The 20,957-nt window shown below is 39.7% G+C and overlaps 1 protein-coding gene across 12 annotated transcripts in view; it reads left to right on the top strand.

Annotated features, from left to right (window-relative positions):
- Nucleotides 1-20,957, top strand: part of SRPK2 (SRSF protein kinase 2) — a 265,786-nt gene that overhangs the window by 17,191 nt on the left and 227,638 nt on the right. The window contains exon 1 of one of the 12 annotated variants that reach the window (XM_084977432.1): nt 8,508-8,690. The exons of the other annotated variants lie outside the window; for them this stretch is intronic. The gene's annotated coding sequence lies outside the window, so the exon portion shown is untranslated. Of the gene's footprint in view, nt 1-8,507; nt 8,691-20,957 lie in introns of those variants that run through there. 12 annotated transcript variants of the gene reach the window in all.

Below are 20,957 nucleotides of genomic sequence, written 5' to 3'. Positions count from 1 at the left end.
AAAATTGTAGTTAATTTAGGAGTTCCCGTCGTGGCACAGTGGTTAACGAATCCAACTAGGAACCGTGAGGTTTCGGGTTCAATCCCTGGCCTTGCTCAGTGGGTTAAGGATCCGGCGTTGCCGTGAGCTGTGGTGTGGGTCACAGACGTGGCTTGGATCCCGAGTTGCTGTGGCTGTGGCATAGGCCTGTGGCTACAGCTCGGATTCGACCCCTAGCCTGAGAACCTCCATGTGCTGCGGGAGCGGCTCAAGAAAAGGCAAAAAGACCAAAAAAAAAAAAAACAAAAAAAGAAAAAATTTGTAGTTAATTTACAATGTTGTGTCAGTTTCTGCTGTAGAGCAGAGTAATGCAGTAATACATATATATGTATATATATATTCTTTTTAAAAAAATAATTATTTTCCGTCATGATCTATCCTAGGAGATTGGGTATAGTTCCCTGTGCTATACAGTAAGACCTTATTGTTTATCCATAATAAACGTAATAGTTTGTGGAAGTTGCACTTGTGGCTCATTAGTGATGAGCCTGACTGGTATCCATGAGGATGTGAGTTTGATCCCTGGCCTTAGTGGGTTAAAACATCTGGTATTACTGTCAGCTGTGGTGTAGATCATAGATGTGGGTTGGATCTGGCGTTTCTGTAGCTGTGGTATAGGCCGGCAGCTGCAAATCTGGTTAGACCTCTAGGCTGGGAACTTCCATATGCTGTGGGTTCAGCCCTAAAAAGCTGAATAAATAAATGAATGTAACAGTTTGCATCTACTAACCCCAAACTCCCAGTCCTTCCCACCTCCCCCTTGGCAACCACAAGTCTATTCTCTATGTCTGTGAGTCTGTTTCTGTTTTGTAGATAGGTTCATTTGTGTCATATTTTATTGTGTTTTGTCATTGTTTTTGCTTTTTAGGGCCACACCTGCAGCATATGGAGGTTCCCAGGCTAGGGATCGAAACAGAGCTACAGCTGCCAGCCTACACCACAGCCACAGCAACATCAGATCTGAGCCGCATCTGTGACTTACACACAGCTCACAGCAACGCCAGATCCTTAACCCACTGAGTGAGGCCAGGGATCGAACCCGTAACCTCATGGTTCCTAGTGGGATTTGTTTCCACTGCACCATGACAGGAACTCCTGTGCCATATTTTAGATTCCACATACAAGTGAATCATGTTGTAGTTGTCTTTCTCTTTCTGACTTATTTTATTTAGTGTGATAATCTCTAGGTCCATCCATGTTGCTGCAAATGCCATTATTTCATTCTTTTTTCCTTTTTTTTTCTTTTTTTCTTTTTAGAACCACACCTGCGGCATATGGAAGTTCTCAGGCTAGGGGTTGTTGAATCGGAGCTATAGCCATTGGCCTTTGCCACAGCCACAGCAACGTGGGATCTGAGCCTTGTCTACAGCCTATACCATAGCTCACGGCAGTGCCGGATCCCTGACCCACTGAGCGAGGCCAGGGATTGAATCCGAATCCTCATGGATTCTAGTCAGATTCGTTTTTGCTGCGTCATGAAGGGAACTCCCTTGTTCTTTTTCATAGCTGAGTAGTATTCTGTTGTATATATGCATCATTCATATCTTGACATTTCTCTTTTAATGGACATTTAGGTTGTTTCCGTGTTTTGGCTTTTGTGTATAGTGCTGCCATGAACACAGGGGTGCATATATCTTTTTAAATTATAGTTTTGGGAGTTCTGTTTTGGCTCAAGGGTAACGGACCTGACTAGTATCCATGAGGATGTGGGTTTGATCCCTGGCCTCACTCAGTTTGGCATTGTTGTGAGCTGTTTTGTAGGCTGCAGACTTGGCTTGGACCAGGAGTTGCTATGGCTGTGGCTTAGGCCAGCAGCTGTAGCTCCAGTTTGACTCCTAGCCTGGGAATTTCCATATGCCTCAAGTGCAGCTCTGAAAAGCAAAAAAAAAAAAAAAAAAAAAAAAAAAAGTCTGGCTATATACCAAGGAGTGGGATTTATAAATTACTTTTTTGACTCCTATCTTTTTATTTATTTATTTATTTGCCTCCACCTGTGGAATGTGGAAGTTCCTGGGCCAGGGATTAAACCTGTACCACAGCAGCAACCCAGGCCACTGCTGGATTCTTAACCTGTTGTGCCGCAAAGGAATTCCTTAATTCCTTTTTTTTAAATTAAAAATTTTTGTTTTGAAATAATAGGACTCAGAAGAAGTTGCAGAGATACTACAGAGTTCCTTGTGTACCCTTTATCCAGCTCCCCTCCGTGGTGATATCTTACACAACCTTAGAACGTTGTCAAAACTAGGAAATTTACTTTGGCATGATGCTATTAACTCAAGTAAAATGTTACTAGTTTTTACATGATGCTATTTAACTCAAGTAAAATTTTACTAATTTTATAAGTTGTATGTGTATATGTGTGCAGTTCTATCAGGTGTTATCACTTTTATCTCATCACCATGATTAGGTTGTAGAACTTTTTCTTCATCACAAACTCCCTCTTGTTACACCTTTTAAGGATCATGTCTTACCTTTAGCCCTGATTCCTGTTAAGCACAGGTTTGTTATCTATCACTGTAATTTTGTCACTTTGAGGAAGTTGTATAAGTGCGGTTATATAATATGTAACCTTGTGAGATTAGTCGTATTTAGGCAGCATAATGCACTTGAAGCTCATCCATGTCGTTGGGTCTTTCAGTAACTTTTTTACTGCTGAGTAGTATTTTACAGTCTGAATGTACCACAGTTTCATTATCTATTATCCAGTCATCTGATGAAGGACATTTAGAGAGTTTCTAGTTTTTGATTCTTATAAATAATGCTGCTGAATATTCCTGTACAGGGTGTTTTTTTTTTGTTGTTGTTTTTTGTTTTTTTGTAAATGTTTCCATTTCTGTAGATTAAATACCCCAGAGTGTGATTGCTGGAGGACTTTTGTTTATATTTTGACTTTCTAGCAAGTTAGCAACTTGGTCTCTTGGTATCTTGTCTGTCTTTCTTTTTCGCTCTTCATAAAATCTGTGATCTGTATGTACACTGTTGGTAATGGGATTCTGTGTTCTTTGGTCTCTTGATTTTCTATTGGCAGGTGGACCCAGTAGGTAATTGCTTATCTATTTTCTTATAGTATGTGTGAATCCTGATTGCTGCAGAAAATGATAGACATGGGATTGGTGGCATTGGGTCAGTAAATCACAGGTGAGACAATTTAGGAATGCTGTCATTTATATTTGTTAGATAAGCCTCAACCCTGCCCTGTAGTATAAACTCAAGCTCACAAGCCCATGACTTTGGAATCCCTTGCATGGAAGGTAATCACTTGTTTTTGCCTTCTTGCTTTGTTCTATACACTTGTTTATTCAACCGTCATTTTTGCTCACCAGCAATATATGGAGTTTAGGTTGCTGCACATCTTTTCCACACTTGACAATGTCATTCTTTTTAATTTTAGCTATTCTAGCTGTGTATCAATGCCCAATTGTGGTTTTAATTTGCATTTTTGTGAGTGATGGTGTTGGACATCTTTTCCTATGTTTGTTGGTCATTTGAATTTCCTATTTTATGAAGTGCCTGTTTGGTCTTTTGCCCATTTAAAAAATTGGATAGTAAATCTTTTCTTTTAGAAAATTGTGAGTTTTGTTGGGATATAATTTACATACCATACAATTAATCTCCTTAAAGTGTACAGTTCAGTAGTTTTTAGTAGATTCAGAGTTGTGTTAAACTGTATCTTGAAGAGTCAGTAATAACTTGCCAAGTTAATAGGAGGCGGGAGGGTGAGGGCCTCCCAAGCAGAAGCAGCACTGTAATTGGTGTAAATATGTGGAGGTGTAAGTGGATGCTTGTATTTCTGGAATGTCAAGCAGGAAGGTACGGCTGGAGTGCAGGGGGTGGTGAGCATTTAGTGGGCTCATTGCTGTGGGTACAGATTGAGATGTTTAGAAAGGCTACTCTAGCTATTGTGTAGAGAATGGCTTAGAGGCCATTAGGAGGCTGTTGCAGGAGACTTCAGGAGATTGGTGGGTATCAACAGAGAAGTCACTGGATTTAGTGTCCAGTTTATGTGGGAGGAGAGGGGAGGAGTCTAGGATGAATCCCAGGTTTCTGAATTAGCTAAATTTGTGGATGGTGTTGCCAGAGAATGCAGAGCAACTTTGGGAAAAGCTAATGATAGCTTTCATTAGGCAGTTAGTGTCTGGTTAACTTCCAGTTAGAGACTCTGGTCAGTGTTTGTCACTGGAGCACTCTGAGAAAAGCTCTGCTTAGGAGATGCAAATGTTGGGCATAGTTGGTGGCTCTTGGCTGAAGGTGTTGAATGTAAAGAGAGGAAAGCCACAGGTAGAATAAAGGAAGAGCCAGAGAGATGGGAGAATGAGGAGAAAGCTGATTCACAGAAACCAAGGAAATAAAGCATTTCTAGAAGGGAATGGTCATTCTGCAATCTGCAAAAAAAAAAAAAAAAAAAAAAAAAAAATTCAAGTGAAATGAATGCTAATCTTGGCCTTTGACTTGGCAGTTAGGAAATCATTAGCAACTACATTTGGAGGAGTCTCAGCATATTGCTTTTAGACACAGAAAGCCTGTAGCCCTATGAGTGAATGGAATGAGAGTGTAGTCTTTTTTTTTTTAAAGACATAGTAGAATAAGCTTGCTGCTTCTCCTCTCCTCCTTTTTTTTTTTTTTTTTTTTTTTCTTTTTTGCTTTTTTGCTTTCCTGCAGCATTTGGAAGTTGACAGGCTAGGGATTGAATTGGAGCTGCCAGCCTACACCACAGCCACAGCAATTAGGGATCAAAGCTGTGTCTGTGACCTATACCACAACTCATGGCAATGCCAGATCCTGTAACCCACTGAGTGAGGCCAAGGATTGAACCTATGTCTTCATGGATACTAGTCAGGTTTGTAACCCTCTGAGCCCAATGGGAACTCCCTAAATAAGCTTTCTCTGTGTAAAGGAGAGAAGGAGAGAGGGCATGGTTCTTGAGAAGTGGTTTTTGTTTTTTTTTTCTCTTTTTCCCCTTGCAAAATGTAATTGAGTAGCAAGGAGCTAGAAGAAAAGGAGAGGTTGAAAATACTGGCAAGAAGGGGTGTTTGAAGCAAAAGCCCTGAGTTGAGAGGGAGGGATGGGATGAGAGCACCCATTTGCTTTTGATAGATGGAGATTGTCTTCTTCCCTCTGAGAAGAGGAAGGCTGTAGGCTGCATGTAGACTGGATTGCTGGAATCCAAATAGCTGGAATCATATAGCACATGATAATTGGCATCATAACCACATTCATTGTCTTTGAAAAATCCAAAAAAGTCAAATGGAGAAATACGCAGCCCCAAGGTTGTGGATCCATGGTAGGTGCTCAGTAAAAGGTGGCTATGGCTATTAGGCCTTGGTTATCGTTCTCTGATTTTTTCCTAAATGGTTTGTTCAGTCTTCTCAACTCTATTGCATTTCTCCATGTACTTGAGTGTTGAGATTTTGACTTCTCTGTTGCCACTTTAGTTCCCTATTGTTTTAATTATTGTAATTCCGAATACATTTTAGGTTTTGGTATGGGAAGGGGACTCCCATATCGCCTGTATGTAGCTTGTCACAATTTTTTTTTCCCAGAATTTTTGGGCTATTCTTGCATATTTATTTTTAAGATTATATTTCTAAGTTCTTTCTCTAGTTTATTTTTGCTATTTGATGTAAGATAATATTGACTTTGTGGATTAATTTAGGGAAACCTGACAAATCTTGAATTGGAAACACATATAAAAGATTACTTTTTTCTGATTTTAAAAATACTGTGTATCATATCTGGAAACTATAGAAATATATTAAGAAGAAAACAAAAATGACTGAAATTGTTACCAATCAGCAAGATATAGATGGGACCTTGTTTGTATTTTTGTTTTTTTTTCTTCTGTTTTTTTTTTTTTTATCTCTGTGGTTTTTGTCACTTATTCATCTCATATATGAATGATATTGTGTCCTGCTTTCCATATTTAACATTTTGTTGTAAACATCTTTAATATCCTTACACACTTTTCATAACCAATTATTAATGACCGAATAATACTCTAATTTACTTAACTGCTTAATTTGTTTAAATATTTCCTTCTTACTTTTTTTTTTTTAAGGGCTGTATCAGCGCTGTATGAAAGTTCCCAGGCTAGGGGTTGAATCAGGGCTGTGGCTCCCGGCCTACACCACAGCCACAGCAACATGGGATCTGAGCTGTGTCTGTGACCTACACTGTAGCTCACGGCAATGCTGGATCTTTAACCTACTAAGCAGGGCTGGGGATTGAATTTGTGTCCTCATGGATGCTAGTTGGGTTCATTACTGCAGAGCTGCATGGGGAACTCCAGTATTTCTTTATTGCTGGAAAAAGTTTACTGTTTCAGACATTATATTATTTCAGTGAATATCTGTCTGCATTTCAGATTTTCTTTGATTACGTCAAGTCTTAGAAACGGAAATATGGAATCAAAGACAGTAAACTTTTTTAAGACTCCCAGTTTTGGAAAGTGCTTTCAAAGGGGAGTCAGTAGGGCTAGAAGTAGCTAATTAGGGGACACAGAAAGGAAAACAATTAAAAAAAAAAAGGCAATTAGAAGTTCCTGTTGTGGTTCATCCAGTTAAGGACCCACTGTTTCTGTAAGGATGCGGGTTTGATCCCTGGCCTTGCTCAGTGGATTCAGGATCCAGCATTGTTGCAAGCTTAGGCGTAGGTCCCAAATGTGGCAGAAGTACGGATCTGCTGTTGCTGTGGCGTAGACGTCAGTTGCAGCTCAGATTTGACAGGTGTGGCCATAAAAAGAAAAAAGACAAAGTTTTACTGAAAACATTACACTTAGTGAAGACTAAGAAAATTGGGAGAAGTGTTTGGAGATGGGAAAGATACTTTGTTTTAGGCACCCTGAATTTAAAGTGACAGCCTCAAGGAGGTACATTATTGGGAACTGGTGTGCAGGTGGGAGGCTGAGACTTAAAGTACATCTTTGAGGACAGTTAAGACAGCAAGATCAGCTTTCCGAAGGGAAGCAGATGGAGAGGAGAGGGTTGGGAAACTTAGAAAATGCCTATTGGGCAAAATAAGAGAAAGGAAGCTAAATATAAGTTTAAAGAGGATAAATAAATGGGACAGGGAAGCTTAAGGAGAATGGTTTTTGAGAAAAGTTCATTAGATTCATTAATTTAGTCCGTCACTGATGCCCTTTGTATTTCAGGGGATAGTATTTCTTCTTTCTTTTTTTGTATTTTAAATGATTTTTATTTTTTTCTCTTATAGTTGGTTTACAGTGTTCTGCCAGTTTTCTACTGTACAGCAAATGACCCAGTCACACATACATATCTGCATTCTTTTTCTCATATTATCATCCATCATGCTCCATCACAAGTGACTAGACATAGTTCCCAGTGCCATACAGCAGGATCTCATTGCTTATCCATTCCAAATGCAGTAGTTTGCATCTGTTAACCCCAAACTTGCAGTGCATCCCACTCCCTCCCCCTCCCCCTTGGGAACCACAGGTCTGTTCTCCAGGAAGTCCTTGCATTTCTTTTCTGTGGAAAGCTTTATTTGTGCCGTATATAAGATTCCAGATATAAGTGGTATCATATAGTATGTCTTTCTCTTTGTGACTTACTTCACTTAGTATGAGTCTCTAGTTCCAACCATGTTGCTGCACATGGCATTATTTTATTATTTCTTACGGCCAAGTAGTATTCCATTGTGTATATATACCACATCTTCTTAATCCATTCATCTGTCGATGGACATGTAGGTTGTTTCTATGTCTTGGCTATTGTGAATAGTGCTGCAGTGAACATACGGTATGTATCTTGCTGTATCTTTTTCAAGGAAAGTTTTGTCTGGATATATGCCGAAGAGTGGGATTGCTGAGTCACATGTTAGTTCTATGTATAATTTTCTAAGATACCTCCATACTGTTTTCCATAGTGGCTGTACCAACTTACATTCCCACCAGCAGTGCAGGAGCGTTCCCTTTTCTCCACACCCTCTCCAGCATTTGCTATTTGTGGACTTATTAATGATGGCCATTCTGACTGGTATGAGGTAGTATCTCATGATAGTTTTGATTTGCATTTCTCTAGTAATCAGGGATGTTGAGCATTTTTTCATGTGCTTGTTGGCCATCTGTATATCTTCTTTGGAGAAATGTCTATTCAAGTTTTTTGCCCATTTTTTCCATTGGGTTGTTGGCTTTTTTGGTGTTGGGTTGTATAAGCTGTTTGTATATTTTAGAGATTAAGCCCTTTTCAGTTGCATCATTTGGAACTATTTTCTCCCATTTCATGGGTTGTCTTTTTTTTTTTTTTTTTTTTTTATTGATTTCCTTCACTGTGCAAAAACTTATAACCCTGTTGTATTTAAAGTGGAAAAAGTGGCTCTATTCTGGGATAATTGGCTGGTAAAGGCTTGGTGCTAACCATCTGGCCTTTCCCTCATCCACTGTGGTCCTTCCCAAGGCAGCTCCCTGAAACAGAGCTTTAATTCAGGCCTTTATTTCTCCTTTTCTCTTTCAGTGGAGAACTTTTGGTGATGGAGCAATGAGAGGGACTGAAGAAACAGTTACTTGATTAAGGTCCCTATCTATTCCTTGAGCCAGTTTAGAGTATTTGTTTAGACTCCTGGATTCTGATCCAGTGGTTTTTGAAACTACCATTTAGTCTACAGAGAGACAAATCATTCTGAGACTGCTACAAAAGGTAAAGTTTTTAAGCCCCCAAAGAGAGATTATTGTAAGAACCTTATTTTTTAATTCTTCTCTTTATTATCAAAAAAAGAAAATATATTCTTTTTCTCTGAATGGAGACTTTTTTTTTGCTTTTTAGGGGTGCACCTGTGGCATATGGAGGCTCCCAGGCTAGGGTTCGAATCCGAGCTGCAGCTGCCGGCCTACACCACAGCCACAGTAACTAACACCAGATCTGAGCCAAGTCTGTGACCTACACCACAGCTCACAGCAACACCGGATCCTTAACCATTGAGCGAGGCCAGGGATTGAACATGCAGTCTTCATGGTTCTTAGTTGGATTCGATTCCACTATGCCACAAAGAGAACTCCTGAGACAATTCTCGCATAGGCCTGGACTGTTTTATCAAGTGCATCTATGATAGGAGTTGCTTTTTTTTTTTTTTTTTTTTTGTCTTTTTGCCTTTTCTAGGGCCGCTCCCGCAGCATATGGAGGTTCCCAGGCTAGGGGTCTAATCGGAGCTGTAGCCACCAGCCTATGCCAGAGCCACAGCAACGCTGGATCCGAGCTGCGTCTGCGACCTACACCACAGCTCACAGCAACGCTGGATCCTTAACCCACTGAGCAAGGCCAGGGATTGAACCTGCAACCTCATGGTTCCTAGTTGGATTCGTTAACCACTGAGCCATGATGGGAACTCCAGGAGTTGCTTTATGTAGAAGATTTTTTTCTGCAATCAGACAGTTTTGAAAAAGGTATGGCTGTATTTTCTATCTTAGGTTTAAAAACTTGGTTTTGTTTTTCAGCAGCTACAAGGCTGAGGCTTTGCTTTGCATATCCTTTATATTACTGTTAACCCTGTAGGTTAACAGTAATAGCAGATCTGTTCTCCTCTTCCCCTTACCTCCACTTATGCCTGCTACCTGCAGTGTCTTTACGATCCAGTTAATGGACACTTGAGGATATGTTTACCTTTTAGAGGATACTGGGCTTTTTAGCTTTGCTCTTAAAGTTTGAATCCCATTACTTTGTGTGGGCATAGATTATCTTACTTCCCCAACTTACCGGAGAAGAGGTGATAGTTTCCCATTTTCCCAAAGTCTGGTTAGTCTTTGAATATTCTTCACTAAGGCTGATACTGCTGTCAGAGGCAGCTGACTAGGGTTCAAGTTTTGAAGGCATCACTTTTCTCAGTGGTGTTAGATGAGTTATTTAATTGTTTTAAGTCTGAATTTTTTCATCTGAAAATAGCTAATAACATCTCTCAGAGACGAAATATGGGGATTAAGTAAGATTCTGTGTGGCACATAATAAACACTCAAGTGGCAGGTATTAGTTATTTTAGGGTGTTTCAGTTGTATTTTAGGATTTTTTATAGTAGGGAAAAGGGAAACTATGGAAGTAGATAAAATTTTCTTATGCATCTGCCCATGAACATATTTTTATTTATTTTGGCCACCTTAAATCTTTGTTTTTCTCAATAATAACTACTAGAAGTTAGTGATAGTAGATATATTGTGTCAGTGTAGATCCTTATAGTGAATTAGAGCAACGAAATTATGAACCACGAAATCTAAAAATCATGAAGGAGATATTCATTGTTCAGAGCAGGTCATCTCTATCTTAGTCTATAATTTGAAACCGGAATATTCTAAAGGAACAGGGAGGAGACTGACATGCGATAAAAGAAATGGGTCATTCTTGGGAGTTCCCATCGTGGCACAGTGGTTAACGAATTTGACTGGGAACCATGAGGTTGTGGGTTCGATCCCTGGCCTTGCTCAGTGGGTTAAGGATCTTGTGTTGCTGTGAGCTGGGGTGTAGGTCATAGATCTGGCGTGGCTGTGGCTGTGGCTTAGACCCCTAGCCTGGGAACCCCCGTGTGCCGCACGTGCAGCCCTAGAAAAGACAAAAAAAAAAAAAAAAAAAAAGTCATTCTTGTAGTAGCTTTAATTTATTTATTTATTTACTTCTATTTTTTATTTTTTTGTCTTTTTGCCTTTTTGCCTTTTCTAGGGCTGCTTCCCACAACATATGGAGGCTTCCAGGCTAGGGATATAATCAGAGCTGTGGAGGCCCGCCTGTGCTAGAGCCACAGCAACACGGGATCCAAGCTGCGTCTTTGACCTATACCACAGCTCACGGCAACGCCGGATCGTTAACCCACTGAGCAATAGCAGGGATCGAACCCGCAACCTCATGGTTCCTAGTCGGATTCGTTAACCACTGCGCCACGACGGGAGCTCCCAGAATTGGGAATTTTTAAAGCCTGGGGGAAGTTGCTTGTGAACAGCAGATTAAAGAAATAAGATTAGTAATAGCAGACATCTACTGAACTTTCACTGCATGTTGGGCACCATGCCAGATGTTGGACACATTCCATTTAATCCTCATAATGACTTTAAGAGGTAAAGTAATGGAAAGATTATTGTAAAACGAGGGGGGTTTTAAAAATAATTTAAAAATTATTATATATCATATTATATATGGCAAAAGTGAGTCTGAGAAATTGCCTCTTAGTTCAGGTCAAATGGCTTATATTGAGAGGTGACCTACAGAGCCTACACTCTTAAGCGTTGGTTTTTTTTTTTTTTTTTTCTTTAATGGAGATACAGTTGAGCTTTCACTGTTAGTTTTGAGGGCAGTGTGTTGGTGTTGGTCATGTGTGAGATAAGTATATTCGTTTTCTTTCTTAGTTGTATTAATTATTTATTACTGTACAACAAATTGCCTTAAAACATAGTGGCTTAATTGTCAGGATGTACATGTTAAATATCTTACAGTTTTATCTGTCAATTATGCCTTAATAAAGCTGGGGAAAAAAAAAAAAACAACTCAACAAACCATGATGCCTTAATACAACAAATATCGTTGCGTAGTTTTCTGAGGGTTAGGAATTCAGGAGCAGCATAGCTGGGTGGTTCTGCTTCTGGCTCAGGTTTCAGTCATTTGAAGGCTTGGCTGGGGCTGAAGGAGCTGCTTCCAAGTTGGCTTGCTTACATGGTGGTTGGCAAGAAGCCTTGCTTCCTTGCTGTGTGGACCTCTCCTTGAGTGTCCTCACAACATGTCAGCTGGCTTCATCCAGACTGTGTAGCCGAGAGAACAAGGAGGATGCTGCAGTGCTTTTTATGACCTACTCTGGGAAGTCTCACACCTGTCACTTGTGCCACATTTTATTTGTTAGAAGTGAGGTACTTGAAATTGAAACACAATTGAAAATAAATAAAACTATCAGAAAAAAAAAAGTGAGTTACTGAGGGGAGAGTTAGGTTTTGGCTCCCCCCCATCCCCCTGCTTGGAAAATCTTTTTCTTTTTTTTCTTTTTAGGGCTGCAGCTGTGGCATGTGGAAGTTCCCAGGCAAGGGGTTGAATTGGAGCGGTAGCTGCTGGGCTATACCACAGCCACAGCAACACAGGATCTAAGTTGCGTCTGCGACCTATACCACAACTCACGGATCTTTAACCCACTAAGCGAGGCCAGGGATCAAACCCATGTCCTCATGCATACTAGTCAGGTTCATTAACCACAGAGCCACGACAGGAACTCCAGGTTCTGTCCTTTGAAGAGAGTCGTATTAAATAATTTGCGAACTACTTTCTAAAACCACCCTACAGGTCAGGTACACTGAGGAGGAAAGGCACTCAGTGAGGAGTCAGAAGACTTGGATTCCAGCCATTTCTATTACTTGCTGCCACGTCTGCTGAGGATGTGGTTTATCTTCCTTGAATGTCTGTCCCTTCTAGTAAAACGGGTCATAGCACTGCAGTCTTATGCACAGTGTGTCCTAAAGGTGATAGCAAATACACAGCAGCTGTGATGAGCTCTCTGCACCTCAGAGTATTGTGGGCTTTGGTAATAGATGTGGCTTCTTGTCCTGGCACTGCTGCTTAGTAGCTGTATAATCTTTTTTTTTTTTTTGTCTTTTTTGTCATTTCTTGGGCTGCTCCCGTGGCATATGGAGGTTCCCAGGCTAGGGGTCTAATCGGAGCTGTAGCTGCTAGCCTACACCAGAGCCGCAGCAACGCGGGATCCAAGCTGCATCTGCGCCTACACCACAGCTCATGGCAATGCCGGATCGTTAACCCACTGAGCAAGGCCAGGCATCGAACCCGCAACTTCATGGTTCCTAGTCGGATTCGTTAACCACTGCGCCACGACGGGAACTCCTGTGTAATCTTGAGCATTTTGTTTAACCCATTGGTGCCTCAGTTTCCTCATTAATGAAATGGGATTAATTAAGCTATCTATCTCATGGTGTTACTGTGAAGGTTAAATAAGAATTCATGTGATAGATTTAGTATGATACCTGCTCTAATTTAGGCCAGGAATTACTTAACAAATAGTAACTTTAGGAGTTCACGTCGTGGCACAGTGGTTAACGAATCCGACCAGGAGCCATGAAGTTGAGGGTTCGATCCCTGCCCTTGCTCAGTGGGTTAACGATCCGGCGTTGCCCTGAGCTGTGGTGTAGGTTGCCGACAAGGCTCGGATCCCGCGTTGCTGTGGCTCTGGCGTAGGCCGGCAGCTACAGCTCTGATTAGACCCCTAGCTTGGGAACCTCCATATGCCGAGGGAATGGCCCTAGCCTAGAAAAGGGAAAAAGACCAAAAAAAAAAAACAAAAAAAAAACTTTGAAACTCTTCCCTTTCTACTTGTGTCCGTTCTGTTATTTCCTTGGGTTTTACCCAGTACTTGGCTTTAGAACTTTCACTTGGAAATTTATGAAGAATCTCTGATTATACAGGATATTAAAGTATGATTATAATTTAATGCTGCTATTAATATCCCCTCCCCCTTCATATGTTACTTCATATGTTCTTGGCAAGCTCAAGTATATTTCTTTAAATAAAATCCTTTTGAAAAATTTATCACCTGATTGTACAGAAATGATTTGGTTAGAAAATACTTTAAACTATTTTGTACCACATACCGACTAGATAAGATTTCGAAGTAATTGTAGTCTCATTACTATTAACATGTTACATGTCATTTGTGTGGGCCAATTTGAAAATGTTTTCATTTTCTTTTTTTGGTCTTTTTGCCTTTTTTAGGGCTGCTCCCATGGCATATGGAGGTTCCCAGGCTAGGGGTCTAATTGGAGCTGTAGCTTCTGGCCTATGCCAGAACCACAGCAAAGCTAGATCCCAGCCATGTCTGCGACCTGCACCACAGCAATGGGGGATCCTTAACCCACTGAGCGAGGCCAGGGATCGAACCCGAAACCTTGTGGTTCTTAGTCAGATTCGTTAACCATTGAGCCACAACGGGAACTCTGTTTTCATTTTCTAAACTTTGTTTTTTTCAAGGGAAATTTCCAGATATGATATAATTGTATCTTTCATGAATAACTGAGACCTGTGAAATGTCTTTTTAGTGGTAGTTTAGGATTCATTATGCAAATTATCACATACGACTTTTCTTTTTTGGGGGCGCCTCACCCTTGGCATATGGAAGGAAGTTCCCAGGCTAGACGTTGATTTGGAGCTGCAGCTGCCGGCCTACACCACAGCCACATCAACCCAGGATCCAAGCCACTTCTGTGACCTATACTGCATCTCACGGCAACACTGGATCCTTAACCCACTGAGTGGGGCCAGGGATTGAACCTGAATCTTAATGGATACTAGTCAGATTTGTTATCACTGAGCCACAACAGAAACTCCCACATATGAATTTTCCTAACAGTGGTTCATAAACTATTGTAAATGACATGCATATTACTTTTTCTAATTGAAACCTGAGTTTTTGTTATAGTAAAATATCTACATCATAAGCCATTTTAACCGTTTTTAATTGTGCATCTCCAGAACTTTTTTATTATCCTAAATTGAAACTCTGTAACCCTTGAGAAGCCAAGATTTTATTAAACATTTTTCACTAGGTGCTGTTAAGAAAACTATTTGATTTTTTTAATTTTTAAAATGAGGTAAGGAGTTCCCATTGTGGCGCAGTGGAAACAAATCTGAGTAGGAACCATGAGGTTGTGGGTTCAATCCCTGGCCTCACTCATTGGGTTAAGGATCCGGCATTGCCGTGAGCTGTGGTGTAGCTTGCAAGTGGGGCTCGGATCTGGCATTGCTGTGGCCGTGGCTGTGGCCGGCAGCTGTAGCTACAGTTGGACCCCTAGCCTGGGAACCTCCATAAGCTGCAGGTGTGGCCCTAAAAAGCAAAAAAAAAAAAAAAAAAGATTTATTGCACTGCTGTTTGCTGCAGTACAAAAATACAAATGGACTCTACCTACATAGAGTATTGTTAAAGTATAATTTTAGTAAAATATCTCTTTGGAGGTCTCTTTACATGCACCCCAGTGTTCATAGCAGTACTGTTTCCAGTAGTCAAGAAATGGAAGCCACCCACGTGCTCATTAGCAGATGATTGGACTTAAGAAGGTATGTTACATACATACAATGAACTATTACTCATCCCTGAAAATGTTGCCAAAGGTGCAGTCCATTAAAAAAAATTTTTTTTGCCATTTGCAGCAGCATGGATGGACCTAGAGAATATTCTTAGTGAAGTAAGTCAGGCAGAGAAAGATAAATATTATATGGTATCATTTATGTATAGAATCTAAAAAAAATTATACCAATGAGGAGTTCCTGTTGTGGCTCAGTGGGTTAAGAACCCAACATAGTGTCCATGAGGATGTGGGTTCAATCTCTGGCCTTGCTCAGTGAGTTAAGGATCTGCAAGCTATAGGGTAGGTTGCTGATGTAGCTCAGATCTGGTGTTGCTATGACTGTGGTGTATGCCTGCAGCTGCAGATTGGATTCATCCCCTAGGCCAGGAACTTCCATATACCACAGATGTGGCTGTAAAAAGCAACACTAATATAAAATAAAAACAGTACAAATGAATGTATGTACAAAACAGAAACAGATTCGCAGACACAGGAAACATTTATGGTTACAAAAGAGGAAAGGATGGGGGATAAATTGGTAGTATGAGATTAACAGATAAAACCACTATATGTAAAATAGATAAGCAGCAGGGATTTATAGTATAACATAGCAAACCATAGTCATTATCTTATAATAACCAATAATAGGAAATAGCTGAAAAAATATTTTTTTGTTGTATGCTGAAACTAACACAATGTAGTAAATGATTTATACTTCACTAAAGCAAAGGAAAAAAAAATACCGTTGACCTTTGAACAACATGGATATGAACTGTGCCAGTTTGTTATTGCAGTTTATTTCACTAAATACACACCAGAGGACTACACCGTCCATGGTTGGTTGATTTGAGGATATGGAGGATCTATGGATATGGAGGTCTGACTGTCTGTAAGTTATATGCAAATTTTTGAGCCCTTAACCCCTGCATTGTTCAAAGGCTAACTGTAGTTTATACATAGTCACTTGTTTATTGTGGTAAAAAAACCACTATAAATTTATCATCTTAACCATTTTTGTGTACACTCCATAAATGTTAGTTAATAACTATATGCGCCGTGTGTAACAATGCACATTGCATAACACAACTCTGTAACTTTTTCATTTTACAAAACTGAAACTCTTTACTCATTAAACAACTCCTCACCCTACTCTGGGCACCCATCATGTACTTTCTGTTTTTGAGAGTTTGACAACGTTAGCTACCTTATATACATGGAATTCTGTAATATTTGTCTTTTTGTGACTGACTTGTTTCACTCAGTATAATGAGCTGAGGGTTCATCCGTTATAACATGTGACAAGATTTCCTTCTTTTAAAAGTCTGAATGATACTCCATTGTATTTATACACATTCATTTAAAAGCTAATCTTTTTCATAGCTAAGTAACTGAAAATTTTACATAAATTTTATAGTTCTGGGGTTATATGCAATACTTTTTTCCCCTTGTAGACTTTTAACTTTTCAGTAAGTCCTTGATGTTTAGGAAGTGGAAAACTTATATCCACAAATGCGTGGTGCCCTTTGAATTCTGTAATCAACAAAGTGGACTATATAATACGGAGGAGCAAAGATTTGAAGCTCCTGCAGTACCTGTAGTTATGGAATGGAGTCTGGCTTTTGTATTGTTTTTAATAGTACCTTTATTGACCTTTCATGCAACAATTGTTTGAGTGCTTTGTTTTTGCTGTTTTTGCCAGCTGCTGGTCAGAGGTAACCAGAAGGAGCTATTTTCCACTTGAAAGAGAATTGTGTGATAATTGGAGTGACTGAGAATTCTTCACTTTCCAGGACAATTAGGTTTTGCAGTTGAGAATTTTATAGATGAAGTTGAGAGTGGTTTAAAGCTAATGAAGAGTTTGAAATAGTTCTTGATGAAATACTTATTTCCAGAATGTTGTAAGGTTTTGAGAACCCTAGTAAAAGCATTCAAGGTGATTATTTTGTAGGAGTTATCCTAGGAAGTTTCTTCAGCCTTTAATACAGTAAATACTTTTAGAGAAAGACTTACATGTTACTTCCTAGCTGGGAGGTGGTAGGTTGCAGGTGGTAAACAAAGAAAGGGAGAAGTTAAGTTTCATTTTTGTTTTAGTAGGTGGAGAAAGGGAAGTATGTAACAATTTTGAAGCAGTGCTTTCCATCAGAACTTTGTGTGTTGATGGAGATCTTCTGTATCTGTGCTGCCCAGTGAAGTAGCCATAAGCTGGCTCTTGAGCGCTTGAGATGTGTGGCATGTTTAACTGAGGAACTGAAGTTTTAATTTTGTTTAATTAAAATTAATTTAAATTTCAGTGTCACAAATGGCTAGTGGGTGTGTTATTGGACAGGATAGAGAATTTAGGCCCATGTGGTCACAGACAATGTCTGTTTCAGACACTTGTTTCTTGCCAAACTTTGTATTCCAAAATTGTTGCTTTCTTCATGCATAAAATATTTCTGAGTGAATAAATGAATGTGAAAAAAGTTTTCATCCTTTAAAAGATATGGTGTTTCACGGAGTTCCTGTCATGGCGCAGCGGAAGCGAATCTGACTAGGAACCACGGGATTTCGGGTTCGATTCTTGGCCTCGCTCAGTGGGTTAAGAATCCACCGTTGCCGTGAGCTGTGGTGTAGGTTGCAGATGCAGCTCAGATTCCGAGTTTCTGTGGCTGTGGTGTAGGCTAGCAGTTACAGCTCTGATTAGACCCCTAGTCTGGGAACCTCCATATGCCTCCAGGGTGCAACCCTAGAAAAGACAAAAAAAAAGATAGTGTTTCAGGTATCTTTTAACTTCTGTATTAAATTTCTAATTGTTGAACAGTAAAATATGTTTTCCTTTAATACAGTATTTTCTTATTTGTTGCAGTTCACTTGATTGTGTTCATTTCTTTAGTTTGGTTTTGTGTATTTCTTTAAAATGTCAAAATGAGTTTAGAATATCTTATTAGCAAACTCAAAATCTACAGTTTAGTTTTTAGTTTTTGAAGCTGTGGAAGAAAAATTAGGATTGAAAATTGAGATTCATCATAATGGACTCTTTTAGCACTTGACAATAGAAGAGTTGTCATTGTTCTTTGTTCCATTCATACAATTACTTAAAATTCTGTTTTCCTTCCTTCAGTGTTTTAGATCAAATTAGATAAGCAAGTCCCCCTCACCCCCCAAATGTTAAGATAGCTGAAACTGAATGGGTTAAAGTCAAAAGAATGCTTAATTGTTCATTACCTAGAGGCCATCATGCAATTGAGGTTTAGCAGAGAGACTTGCAAATAAAGTTAATTGTAGTCCTGTGGAAATAAGGAATAACAGAAAGATTGTACTGTTGAACCTTTAAGTTAGGGTGTAAGCAGAACTCTGAAGACTTTAGCAGGCTGGCCAAAATACAACCTGCTACCTGTGTTTGCATGACCAATCAGGTAAGATGGTTTTTATATTTTTAAATAATTGAAAAACTTTAAAACAATATTTGGTAATCTGTGGAAATTATATGAAATTCAAATTTAGGAGTTCCCGTCATGACTCAGTGGTTAACGAATACGACTAGGAACCATGAGGTTTCGGTTTGATCCCTGGCCTTGCTCAGTGGATTAAGGATGCAGCATTGCCCTGAGCTGTGGTGTGGGTCGCAGACGCGGCTCAGATCCTGCATTGCTGTGGTTGTGGTGTAGGCTGGCAGCTACAGCTCTGATTAGGCCCCTAGCCTGGGAACCTCCGTATGCCATGGGAGTGGCCCTAGAAAAGGCAAAAAGACCAAAAAAAAAAAAAAAAAATTAAAATTTAATGTCCACAGTAAAATTTTATTGAAACATAGTCACATTTATTTGTTTGTGTATTATCTATGTGCTTTTGTGCTACAACAGAGACTATTTCCTTATGAAATCTAAAATATTTATCTGGCTTTTTGCAGAAAAAGTACCTCTGGTGAGAATGTTACTGAAAGATGGAAAGATATGACATTGTGAACTGAGATCTACAGTTTTTTGAAAAATAGGAGATTAATAACCAGTGCTTAAGTGCTAAAATATAAATACACTCATTATAGTGAGTCAGCAAATGTGTATGAAATGAGAGATGAATAAAGGTTTTTTCTTTAAAAACCGTAAGTTCTGATAGAAATCTTGACAGTGAACACAAATTTCTGTAGGTTTTCTGGCCTTTGCTTTCTTTCTCCTATTAAATTTTAAGTCTCAGATAACTGCTAAGATACTGTGTTCGTCCTAATAATCACAAATTTTATGCATGTTTGCCATTTGGCAATAGCTCTTTGGAGACATAGTTGGCATCCAAGGCCTCCTCAGTCTTTTGCCCACCTACCTTAAGCCTCTCTCTTACTGTTTTCCTTTTTTTTTGTCTTTTTAGGGCCACACCCATGGCATATGGAGGTTTCCAGGCTAGGGGTTGAATCAGAGATGCAGCTGCCAGCCTACACCACAGCCGCAGCCACGCCATATGTGAGCCACATCTGCAGTCTGTACCACAGCTTACATCAATGTCAGATCCTTAACCAACTGAGCAAGGTCAGGGATTGAACCTGAGTTCTCATGGATATTACTCAGATTTGTTTCTGCTGATCCATGCTGGGGACTCCTCTTAACTGTTTTTTATATTCTTGTGTTTATGAACCTGGGAACTCATCCTACCCTTAGGACCCCCTGAGAATAAGTTTGGGCTTACAGAAATTGTTTTTCAGCTTTTTAGCAAAGATTGACTGGCTATACATTTTTTTTTCAATGTTATTTGTATTTGGGTCCAAAACCAGCAGTTTGTTCCCTTGCTTCTTTTTAGATCTCTCTGCACTTTCCCTATTCTATACCTTTGGTGTATTTCACTATCCCTTCTTCCCCCTTCCTTATTTTTATTTATTTGAAGCTTGTCTGCCTTTCCACATTCAGGTCAGATCCATAGTTTGGGTTTATGGGGCTGTGTTAGGGGAGAATGATGTTCCAGTGAGAGAAGTGGCAAGGAATCAAGAAAGAACAAGATGGGGTTCCACAGATAATTTGATTTGTCTAGAATTCAGTTTATTTGTGGGAAAGTGTTGGGAGGTGAAACTGGGGAGGAAGGGAAGTTTATTGTGAAGGACCCCTTGTTTTTTATTTTTTATTGCTTTTTAGGGCTGCTCCTGTGTCATAATGGAAGTTCTCATGCTAGGGTTGAATTGGAGCTGCAGCTGCTGGCCTTCACCACAGCCACAGCAACATCGGCTCCATAACCCACTGAACGAGGCCAGGGATTGAACCTGCGTCCTCATGGATTCTATTCGGCTTGTTAACCCACTGAGCCACAATGGGAACTCCGTGAAAGACCCTTTCTTATACCAGCAGATTGTCAACTTTTTTTGGCCACTTCATGTGGAAGTTCCCAGACCAGTGATTGAACCTGCACCACAGCAGTAACAGTGCTGAATCCTTAACCCTTAGGGCACCAGGGAACTCCAGATTTTCTGATCTTAGTGTAAGATTCATCCAGGCTACAACTTCTTTTGCTCAACCCCCAGAGGTGGAGCAAATTGCATGAAATCCAGGTCAGGTGATGACAGGTAGGATACAAGCATGGTTGGGTGAGAGCTGTTTGTGGAAGTTCTTGAGGTCTTGTTTGAGCTTCAACAGTTGTAGTAAGATAACTAATATTTTAAGATTCTTCTTCAGAAATGTGACCCTGGGAAAGCAATTTCTGAAAGAATTGCTTAGAACTCATTGGAATGAACAGAAATTTGAGGCAGTGAGATAAGCTAGGAGGCTGCTATAGGAATTAGTATTCAGCCTCATTCCAGAAATGATTTGAATTGGTTAAGACTTCAGACTTAGGACTGTAGGAGCAGAAAAAGAAAGAGTTTGAAAATACAAACAAACTGACACATGAGATAAAAAGAGGATGAAAAATGAGGGAATATAAAATG

This window comes from Sus scrofa, chromosome 9, assembly GCF_054392235.1.
Source record: "Sus scrofa isolate SSC_HxYL_T2T_F1_AM1 chromosome 9, Sscrofa_HxYL_maternal_Yorkshire_Landrace_v2.0, whole genome shotgun sequence".
NCBI classification, from domain to species: Eukaryota; Metazoa; Chordata; class Mammalia; order Artiodactyla; family Suidae; genus Sus; species Sus scrofa.
The sequence above is the reverse complement of the archived record's forward strand: the minus strand, read 5'-3'. Positions and strand labels throughout refer to the sequence as shown.